At 39.6% G+C, this 12,028-nt stretch overlaps 1 long non-coding RNA gene across 1 annotated transcript; it reads left to right on the top strand.

Moving 5' to 3' along the window:
• Positions 1-1,764: 1,764 nt before the first annotated feature.
• LOC122455469 lies at positions 1,765-12,001 on the top strand. The gene is made up of 2 exons (XR_006273688.1): positions 1,765-1,922; positions 11,716-12,001. It is a non-coding gene; the product is annotated as an uncharacterized LOC122455469 (long non-coding RNA).
• Positions 12,002-12,028: the final 27 nt, after the last annotated feature.

A 12,028-nucleotide genomic window follows, 5' to 3' on the forward strand; every position in this document is an offset into this window, starting at 1 on the left:
TGGACTGGTGATTTGTCTGCACTCTCTGTTGTGTCTCTGCAATGTGCAGCTATGTATAAACCAGCTATGATAAAGCAAGAGACAACACAAACCTTTGTCCAAAATATGAACCAAACTGAACTGAATTCAAAAGAATTTGGTCAACTTTTAAAACATTTTCTCTTAATTTTCCCTTCTCTCTGAAGTGCCTGAATCATTCAGGACCAGAAGTGTTTTTAAAATACTGTGCGTAAGCTTGTTCTTGTGGTAAACCTAGACCCAACCAATGTAGGAAAGAGCAGAGTTCTGGTGAGAGAGAGCTCATTTTTGTATTGTTTATGACCTGGGAGCTGCGGGGGCTCAGTACCTTTAAAAATCAAGCCATTACTGCTTGACTTTGCAGGCTGAAGGGTTTAGAATATGTTCCCAGATGTGTCCAAACTTTTGGGTGCCTCTCTGAACCTTTTCTGAGGTTTTCTACCATTTGTACTAACAAGTGAATGTGCTGTGAAACATCAGTGAAAAAGTCCCTGACCTGGTAAGATCTAGAGGAGCCACTGACTATGGATTAAGAGAAATATCCTATGCATTATCATTGATTTCATACTGATTTCAAATAGGCAGTTTTGGTGAGGGACTAGATAGCTCATGGGATCAATACTAGGGATATATAATCTTTCACTCTAGATCTCTGGGTCAAATCCATGTCAGTAGTAACTACAATTGTTACCATATGAAATGTATGTGAAATAGACTTGGTGGACTTTGTCCAGTAGACAAGTGTCCACATCACTCAAATCAGCACCACCACAATTGTGAGCCATAGCAGAAAGACTGGTGAGGACAGGCCACAGAGGCTCAAGTAATCTCTTTTCTCTAGAAATGATCTCTCCCAAGTCAGTGCTGTCAGAGTGCAGTAAGGAAAGTACACTACTACTGCTTATACTATACCTGATAAATAAAGGCCTTTATTTAAGCAGGGTTGTTAATGCAGCATCTTTTACAAGCATTAAATTCACACACATGCACACAGAGCAATGAATTCTGGTATGGAAAAATAATTTTTTATGTCAATTTTAAATAACAAGTGAATTGTTTTGGTGACCAACTGTATTAGACTCAACGTCTAATCTCTTCCTGATCAGAGTCTAACTTTTTATTTATTTGTTTAAACTTATTCAAATGAGGTTTTGGCCGAAACTGAATTACTAGGTACTTGAAAGCTAAGGAGCTTATCAGGCATCTGATGTTTTCAGGATTTCCCCAGATTAGACCGCGGAGTGTACAGACAGGAAGCTGAAGTATCGAGCTCCTGACCAGACCTTCCTCCTGTGCAAAAGTGGGGCTTTCTCTAACTTGAATTTTTAGCTCTGAATGCATGGTCTGAACCCTGAAATCTGCAGGAAAAAAAGCACCCTAGCCTCCTAGTTGGATCTTGGATAGACAGCGAATGGAACAGTTTAGTTTAGCTCCATTTGTAAGATCAGGAGAACATTTCTCACCTCTCCCCCTTGTTTGTGTCACCTTCCTGGCTCTTTATCAACCAAGGAATCAAAAAGGGACTTTCCAGAGCTATAAACACATGAGATGAATAAATGGAATGAACCCTTATGCAAATGAGTTTTGATTCTCTTCCCTTTACAAAGTTAAAATGTGTTTGAGAGTGAAACAGATCCTCCGGAATGTGGATATTTGAGATTTTTACCTGGGACATCTTTCTTTCTTTCTTTCTTTCTTTCTTTCTTTCTTTCTTTCTTTCTTTCTTTCTTTCTTTCTTTCTTTCTTTCTTTCTTTCTTTCTTTGTCAGGCTGTGTTGTACAGCACAGAGTGGAGTGGTGTCAAATAGAAAATAAGAAATGCACTGAAGAGGAGGAAAGAAAATGAAAGCGAAAAAGCTGAAGAGTGGGGAAAAGATAAAGTAATATGAATATTAGGATTCCACTGTGAGTAAGATCTGGAAAAAATTCTAAGCTGATTTATTACATGCTTATCTTCTATCTGAGAGTCAGGAAGAGTTGTATATAAGAAAATTGAAGAGTAAATTGCACATTAAAGATAGAATCAAGAAGCCTGATTGTCCTCTCAATTCTACCAGTTTAAACTGGTGTAAATCTATTGGTTTCACTGGATTTAAACTTGTTTAAATGGAAAGAAATTCAATCCGAAGAGGTTTAAGACACACTGAATTTTATTTGAGCTAAAGCAGATAAGGCTTTTGGACTGATTTTATAAATATAAATAAGTCAGGGAAGCTGCACATTTTATAGTACCTCTGTCACGATGTATGAGTTGGCTGCATAGTCACAATGATACAATGATTATTTTTTTCTTGCCTACAATTATAGTATAAGCAAGGCTAGGTGATAAATTATTAGCTTGAATATTTTCCTTGAGATGTGATTTATGTGCATTCATTTAGATATTAAAATTATATCTTCAATAGCAATGTAAGTCTAAAGTGTGTATATATATGTGTGTATAATGTGTGGGTATAATGTCCCTCAAATGCATAAAGAAATGTTTAAATATTTCACTAATATTTAAACATTTCTTTATGCATTTGAGGGACATTTATTAACGTAGCAAACGTTTTTGCCTTTCATTCCTTTTTCTTATGATTTATAATTAAGAGCAGTGAAGTGACATTAGTTAATGATTGCTAGGTATTTACCTATGGCATTTTAATTTTGCCTCTCCAACAAATGCCACTGATTTTTGAAGGGGTACAGAATAGTTGCAACCAGTGGGTCATAGCTGGTTTTACAGGGTTTTCTTTGTCATCGGACTTGCTATTGTTTGGAGTCGATTCATTTGTTTGTTCTTTCTCTGGTTTCTAGGGTGGTTGTACTGACATCTAAAAATTTGTCTTAAGTTATGAAATGAGCAACAAAGCTGGCAAGAGGAGGTCAGGGATCTCAGGAAAATCCACAAAGTTCACCTTGTGGCATTTCTAACACATCTCTAGTAGGCCAGGAAGGAGACAAAGGATACATCTTCTGGGGGTCTGGGGCATCAGGAAGCTGCAGCCTTGCCCTGCAGGGTGCTGACCCAGTGCAACTGTCCAGGCAGCACCAGTCTTCCTCAGTAGTACAGATCCCTTAGAAGACGTGTTGCCACTGGATCTTGGGTCCAAGCCTGCTTATTAACCTCCTCTTTTTGATGGGGAGGCAGCCCCCTACGTACACACCTCTTTCACTGTCAAGATGTGATGGAATACTGGGCCTATTGAAGTCAATGGCAAAACTTCCATTGACTTCAGTGAGACCAGAATTTCATCCATGGTGTGGAAGTTAATATTGCCGGGAGTAGCATTAAATTCTGCATAGATGTCCACAGGAACTGGAGGGGAGCATATCGTGTACAGTGGTTGCTATCTGGCCCTTCACAGACCTCACACACTGTGGAATTACATACAGAAGTGATCCCCTGGAGACCTGGTAAATAATGTAATTTATTTTCTGCAGAAAATGTAGAAGAAAATTAAAATTATTTTGATTGTCAGATTTTTTTTAAAGTTTTGTCAAAAATTCAAATACCAACTCTATTTTCATTTTTGTTGTCAGAAAACTAAGTATTTCCATCCTTTTAACACCCTCCCCCCAGCTAAGATTTTTCTAGGAAAATTTCCATTTAATCAAAAAAGTCATTTTTTAATCAAAATGAAAGTTTAAAAATTTTTTTTTGGACCCACTCTACTTTCCTGGTGCTTCACTGCCTCTGCTCTCCCTCTTCTGCCACCTTCAAGTCTTCCCCACCCCATTTTATTCCGAGTTGCCTTTCTGTGCCTCAAAATGGGGAGGAGTAGTAATAGGGCTATAGTTCTAAGAAAAGTAGGGCTGTGAACTCCTGGGGTTTTCAGGAACGCAGGACTGGGTCTTAGGACCGCAAAATGAAATCTTCATGTAAAGTAAAGATTTTGATTCTGACAATAGCTTTCTGTGCCCTCGGTGAAGAGACTAACTTAGGATGTGGATCAAATTTTGGATTCTTGACTTGGTGGAGAGCACTTTGTTGACTATGTCAATGTATGCTGAATTTACACTGATAGAACTGGCAAGATCCGTACAAACTGGAACTGTGGTGTAGGCACCCAGCTGTTACTGTATGCAGAGAAGCAATGCCTCCTGTGTTAGTAAGGACATTGGAGCTAGATGTACAGTCCCAGTAAAACTAGTGTGCGAAGGCCCACAGTTTTCGTATGAGTATATATAGAGTAAGAGTGGGCTTTTCAAAGCTTTGAAAATCTCTATGAAATGTCTGTCTGCATATAAGAAAAGGAGTACTTGTGGCACCTTAGAGACTAACAAATTTATTTGAGCATAAGCTTTCGTGAGCTCATTGGAAGTGAGCTGTAGCTCACGAAAGCTTATGCTCAATAAATTTGTTAGTCTCTAAGGTGCCACAAGTACTCCTTTCTTTTTTGTGAATACAGACTAACACAGCTGCTACTCTGATGTCTGCATATAGTCAAATATGCACGTGTCAATGGGCATATTTGCTTCTTGTCATCAAAGACAGCTAAGTTTTCCTACTTAGAAGCATACTTTACTGGACTCTAAATTAGGCCATACTTATTCACAACATTTGGCTAAACTGATAAGCTTCAACGCCTGATCTGCAAAAGGGGGAAGCTGCCCTTTAAAGTTATATTTCCTAGTGACAGGAAAGTCTGCCTCAGTGGAATCCTGCTGCAGGCCCCACCTTAGTCTGCCTACATGATTTGGAATGACTAGCAGGTCCCTTCATATGAATTACAACTTATCATTTTAACTCCACTTCACTGAATGGAGTTTAACTATATCTGAATTCACTACAGTTTCCCCAGTACTTGAGCTCAAAGAATTAAACAAGCTGCATGTGTGTGCGCACGCGTGCGTACATTGTGTAAAACAAATAGACACACACACACACACACAGAGGTTTATTTATAAAGGAGTCATCTATATATATTTTTAATAAGCACATTTTGAACCTGTTTTAAGAAAACTATTTCTCTGTCCTGTGATGAATTCTACAGTTAGAATTCTAATAATTCTACAGTTATTTACTATATGGTGCTGGTTAAAATAAAATACTTCCTGGATTAAAGTAAATTCAAGTTTAAAATAATGAGAGGGCTGGAATCAGTTATTAAACTATGGTTTGTTTGTTTGTTTAAACTAAACATATTGAACTTAATAATTTTAACAGCTAATGAGATAGAATGCAGTAAAACTGCAATGATGAGTACTGTAATTATTTTGTGACTTTCAACAAGGAAAAAACTAACAGTTCTTCTGAATTATAAAAGAAATATTGGAAGCTAGAAGGGAGGCAGAAAAGGACATCATCTAGCCTGGATTGTTGGGCAGTTTTTCCTTCCTGTATTCTAATATATTTAGATCAGTTCTGATATATACTCATCAAACAATGATTTTGAGGGCTTTTGATTCCATCTTTATCGGAAGTTGGTTCAAATTGTGGTTAATCTTACCATTCTATATCATTACATAATAATAGAGAGTACATATACCATTTTTAGTATATATGCGTATGTTGTGATCAGAGGTTCGAGTGAGTGAGAAGGTTTCACTAGAACTGCAAACTACTCTATATTCTACCAGGTAAATCTTTTCCTTGTTGTATATTTTTACAGTCAGTTGACATGAGATTTTTTTTGTTTAGTTAGATTAGAAGTTTATTGCTGAAAATATAAGAAAAACTGAGAAGTGCATTTTCATAGAATTGTATGGGCTTTTTTGGCTTCTCAACTTTCATTAACTTTAATGGGAATTGCTTGCTAAATCCTTTATTAGCACTTTGAAAATTAGTCTACCAATTCTCCTTGCTGTTTCTTGCAGCATCAGCATTAACACAGCTAACTGTTTCTGTGAGTGTTTCAAGATTCAAAATCCTTGTCTTTTAGACTACCTAAAATGTGTTCACATACCTTTGTGTGTGGCGGCTGGATTATATCCTGCCACCCGAACATGTATAACATATATCAGCAGTGCATAGATACCTGAATGAGTGCATAAGAAACTGCCTGCTAAAGTTGCCTCTCCAGATTTTCTATTGACTTAATATAATATTGTGACTTAATGTAAATGAATGAGTCTACACACAATGCTCTAAAAATGAATATTACTAGAGGCCTTTGGGACTATTGCTAGACCTGCAATGTGTAGCATGTATATTACAGCTGGTCAGAACATTCTGATGAAAACTAAATACTGATGAAAAATGAAACTTTTTAAAGATTTTTTTGACAACTCCATTCTCCCACCCCCATTTTCAACCAGCTGTAATGTATAGGCATATGCTGTAATGTATAGGCATATGCGTCTATGTACAAATATCTTTGTGTGCTACCTATTAATTTAAGTATGCAGGCTGTATATCTCTGCATGATTTTATTAATAATGTGCAATACCCAGTGAAAAACAAAAAATACCAAAAAGTCTTAGGTGGAACAAAAATCAAACACTATTTGCAATTTCTTAATCTCTACTGAAGAAAAATAAACTGTTGCACAAAATATATTATTACAAAAATGTGATTAAAAATGGGATCATAAGGATTTTGAGCCTCCTGGTAAACAGAGTAGAAAATATTACATGGGAGGAAATTGAACCTTCACTGTAGGTGACATTGGCAGTAAAAATAGAATTGCCCATTGGAAATAAATGGCCAGCGTGCTTGAGTGCTTTGACTGATTTTGCATATAACATAGTGCGAATAAACAGTCATCTATGCCATGTCCAAAATTAGTGCTTGAACCATCAGTGACGGATCATGGGGTATGATGAGTTTTTCAGATGCAAATAATATATTTCTGTCTTCCCCCGCCACCTCCCCCAAGACTGTTGAAAGGTTTTACTTAGTTCCTGGGCTAGGTGTGTTATGGAGGTAGCATGTTAAGTTTCTCGGAGAGTTGAGGTGGGAGGGTACCTAAAGGCTGTTTCTACACTGGCAAAAGCAGATAAGTAATCCAGTGGGAGATGTAATGTAGGTGGGGGCGTAGGCAGTTTTAGCACCATGTTGTCTAACTCTGGTCTGAGCCAGAGGAGACATTACAAGTGGGTGGAGCTTGGGAGTACCATTTCTCCCCAGTTCAAACCTTGATCTTATTTTGTTTGCCAAGTGGTGTTGCCTCCTTTGTTGGTTATGAAAAAGCATTTTTGTTTAAATAGGAAAAGAAATTAATAGATTTCCTAGTTGTTCTCTGCAAGCACACCCCGTTGGCCACAACATGGGGGTTATCACTGGCTTAAATAAATAAGTACATGAGTGAGAACTCTGTGTTAAAATATCGGCAGCACTTTGCTGATCACTAGACAGCCATATCAGCCCGATAATGTGTTCTATTCTGTGGTGTCACCTTTCAGTAGTAATCCATCTGATAATTTAATGAGATGCGCGCAGCTAGCAAAACATGCAGACTATTCCAGTGTTTTTCAAACCATGGGTCACAACCTAGTAGTGGGTCGCAGCATGTTAGGCACTAGGTAACTTTGTTCTGGTTAGCACTGACGACCGGGATGTTAAAAGCCAGCAGCGGGTCCGGCTTCTAGGCAGGGGGATCATGGAGCTCCGCGTGCTGCCCCTGCCCCGAGCACCAGCCAATGGGAATGGGGTGGGGGGTGGAGGTGGTGCCTGTGGGCAAGAGTTGAAGGAAGCCACTTGCACGCTTCCGCCAAGGAGCTGGACCTGCTGCTGGCTGCTTCCAGGGTGCAGTGCAGTTTGTGGTGCCAAGACAGACAGAGCTACACCGCTGACCAGGAGCCGCCGGAGGTAAGTCCGCATCCCAACCCTATGCCCCAATTCCCTGCCTCTGCCCTGAGTCCCCCCAAACCTGGAACCCCTTCCTGCACCCCAAATCCCTCATCCCCAGCCCCCCCCCCAGAGCCTGCACTCCCAGCCCAGAGCCCTGACCCCCTCCCTCACCCTAAACCCCTGCCCCAGCCCCCTCCCACAGCCTTCCCCGTCATTCCCGGCCCCACCCTGCAGCCCTCACCCCCGCACTCCAACCCTCTACCCCAGCCCTGAGCCCCTCCTACACCCCAAACCCCTCATCCCCAGCTCCGTTGCATTGCAGGCATCAACAATTTTCTTCAACTGGGTCCCCAGAAAAATTTTTTTGAAAAACACTGCTGTAAACCGTACAGTACAGCATGGTGTCACTTCTAAAAACTCAGCTAGTCCAGTTCCCAGGGCCTATAACCGTTCCATGCAGTGGTCATGCTTTAAATCCACAAACTTTAAACAGGTTGAAAAGGTACAAATGTCCAGCTGCCTCTTCTCATCTTTTTCATGCTGTGCTCCTGTCTGAAGCCAACTTTCCTTTGCTAACAATCAAGAGCTGTACAATGACTTTGTTTCATTTTATCCTCCAGCTTCCACTGAGCAGATGTCCTTATAGTTGGATATTTTTTTTCCCCACCTACTGTGAGAACAATGCATTTAAATAAAGATGTGTGAAGAAGTTAAATTATGTTCCTAATGGGATGTAGCCATATTTTATTGCAAGTGTCCCATCACTGCTAATTAATTACCACCAAATGAGCTCATTTAGATAGCGTCTGAATCTTACATGAAGTTGCGGTAGAACAATAAACAGGTTAGTTAGGAAGGATTTCATTTATAATCTCACTCCTCGCTATATGTTCAGCAGTAGATAAATATATATCCAATATATATCCAAAAGCCAAGTAGTAATGATGACAGCACAGTGGATAAAAAGATGGGGTGACAAGGAAAATGCTGAGAATTTACATGCATCATTAACTGGATGGCTTTGGGATCATTAAGTTCATTTACTATTAAAACATATAATCATATTTTAATTCAAAAGGAGTCTTATGGAAGAATAGTCTTCAGACCCTTACCATTACTTAGTCACTCTAAAAAAGATTTGCCTTTTGATGTAGCAGTTTATGTAAAACTGTTAAATTTTATAGGATGATTGCCTGTTAAGTATCTGTCCTGTAGGTATAGTTATTTTCAGTGTAATAAGATCTCTAAGCTATAAGTTACGAAGTGGCCCTGGTGGAATATAAAAAATATGTCTACAGAGAGTAGATTTATGGTTTCACAGCCTGTTGAAGACTGCAAAGAAAGATTCACCTCCTTATGGATCTTGCAAAGGCAGGACAATATTATTTTATTGCTTTTTTTTCTTGTTAGCAAATGCACAAGTCTGAGCGTTTAATAAATGAGCACTATAAGGAAAAGGAGATACTGAGAATGCATTCAAGGGGTAGTGCATGTGGAGGGTGACTACATAATACATCTTTAAGACAAATGAGAACTAATGCACAAAGACTCAGCCAACAAATTGAAGGAAACATTTTGGCCTTTCCTTGCATTTGGTTTAGAAACCTCCAAGTGCAAGAAAATAAGTGTGGGGCTGCAAAGAAACACCAGTCAATATTTGCCCTTAAGGAATTTCACACTTAAAGCAAGAGCTGCACTTATTAGAAACCAGTCAGTGCACTCTTCCCCAGTAAAGCCTGTGTCCATGTCATCATATCATGCCCTCATTGAAGAGAATTTGTTTTATTTTTTCTGCTCTTAATAGGGGAAAAAAGGCCATGATGGGGGTGCGGGGTGGGGGGGAAGCCCCGAAAGGAGCACATTCCTGGCAACTGGAGACCATGCTGTTTTACTAAAAAAGAACACCGATCTTCTCAGTGACCAATACAACACCGATTAAATCAACATACATAGATGTGTCTTAGGGGGTGGTTCTTTTCAAGGATCAGTTTCCCATTTGAAAAACAAGGTTCTAATAAAGTTCTTGATAAAGTGTTCAGTTGGTTATTGATTGACAGAAACCACAGTTTTTGAAAGATATTTGCTTGAGAGACTCAAGCAGTGGCAAATGCTGCCTTTAAAACTGACAAATGAAGAAGGGAGGTTGTTAAAAGGAATTTTATTATGCCCCCTTTTTTTTATTTTCCTTGCATACGAATCTTACAGAGTCAGCAGACAGATCAGCAGCGCGGAGTTAGTACTGGGTACCTCAGGGCTATTATTTTGCAAGGTTGTACGTTCTGAAGTCTGCTTCACAGCAAGACAGATTGTGAAAGAAGTATATTTTTAAATTCTGTTATTAGCTTGACTGGTTCAACAGCCCAAAATAAAAATTACCGCAATAAAGACACAAATACATTGTTGGATACTATAGCAGTTGAGCTGTTGGACAGAGTGCCAAATAATGCATTCTGTGCTGCATACTTCACTGATTAGGCTGCATGCTTTGCTAATTAAGTTGCAAATTACAGTGACTGCTATTAAATACAGTATATTTTACTATTCATATGGTATTAGTTGTTGATTTGAGGTTCAGGTGTTAGAAAGCAACTTTAAATGATATCTCCAGCTAAATAAAGTTAATTAGAAAACATCCTATAATTGCTACCGATATATAATAGGATGTACAATCGACTCTATTGCCATGTCCAGTTTTGGGCCCCACACTACAAGAAGGATGTGGAAAAATGAAAATGTCCAGCGGAGGGCAACAAAAATGATTAGGGGACTGGAACACATGACTTATGAGGAGTGGCTGAGGGAACTGGGATTGTTTAGTCTGCGGAAGAGAAGAATGAGGCGGGATCTGATAGCTGCTTTCAATACCTGAAAGGGGGTTCCAAAGAGGATGGATCTAGACTGTTCTCAGTGGTAGCAGATGACAGAATGAGGCATAATGGTCTCAAGTTGCAGTGGGGAAGGTTTAGGTTGGATAGTAGGAAAAACGTTTTCACTAGGAGGGTGGTGAAACACTGGAATGCGTTGCCTACGGAGGTGGTGGAATCTCCTTTCTTAGAAGTTTTTAAGGTCAGGCTTGACAAAGCCCTGGCTGGGATGATTTAGTTGGGGATTGGTCCTTTTTTGAGCAGGGGGTTGGATTAGATGACCTCCTGAGGTCCCTTCCAACTCTGATATTCTATGATTCTATGTCCACTCCATCCCATAATGGTTCTGTGGGTGCTTAAATGGGGTTCCCTTCACAATGTTTCCTGATAGCATCGCCTTCAGTTTTCCTCGTCAGTGCTTATATCCTCATGAGCGAGCTTTGAACGCTGACAGATGGGCAGATTACTATGTGCCATGTAATTGATAGTGGTGCTTAGGGGCCCCAGTCAAGAGAAGGGCCTTCTTGCAAGAAGTTCTGTCCAGACACAATACCTAATCCACTGACTCTGAACAGGTGCTTATATAATTTCCTTTCCCTGTAGGAAGAGGATGCTTTCAAAGAGCCCAGGCTCCTGGATATGAACCCTAAAGAAGGTAGTGTCTTCTCCTATGTCTGTAAAGGCCTAATTGGGTGTCACTTGGACAAGACACAACCTCTGTGGCGTAGATCCTCAAAGATATTTAGGAGCCTAACTCCCATTGATTTCAATAGGAGTAAGGAACCTAAGTACCTTTGAGGATTAGAACCTCTGTGTCTAGGTGTCCCCATCTAAAAATGGGAATAGTAATGACTGCCCAGGTTTTTGAAATCCTCTGATGAAAGATAGGATATAAGTGCAAGTATTGTAATGACTGTATTACTTTTTATTACTGTGAATAATAATGCAAATTGAGGCTCCTCTTGTGAATGGGTGAGGCCCGCTCTTGTGTAAAAAAAAAATGTAAACTAGCCCTTTTCCCAGTACATATGTCCCACAGCCATAATTGAATTTGTGACCCATAGTCTGGATGGAGTTGCTTTGGCCACAGTGAAGATTTCACTCTTATATTTTACAGCCCTTGGAAGACTGCCAGGCAGCAGAGAGAGAAAACAGGAGTGAGAAATACTACTGTGCATCAGGACATCCTTAAAATGAACATCATGTATTCTCAGCTTTGAGAACTGAATTCCATGGGTTGTAATTGAATCTCTGTCAGACCCATGGGGCTCAGTTCTTCAGCTTGGATATCTGTGTCTTCACATACACAGGAAATCAAAGAACCACTTGATCATTCATTGACTCTTCTGGATGGCAATAGCAGAAAACGGGAAAGAAAAAGAATAAATGATGTGACACTTTTTGTCAGAGAGGTTTCATTTCAGGGGCCA

This window comes from Dermochelys coriacea, chromosome 8 (genome assembly GCF_009764565.3).
Source record: "Dermochelys coriacea isolate rDerCor1 chromosome 8, rDerCor1.pri.v4, whole genome shotgun sequence".
NCBI lineage: Eukaryota > Metazoa > Chordata > Testudines > Dermochelyidae > Dermochelys > Dermochelys coriacea.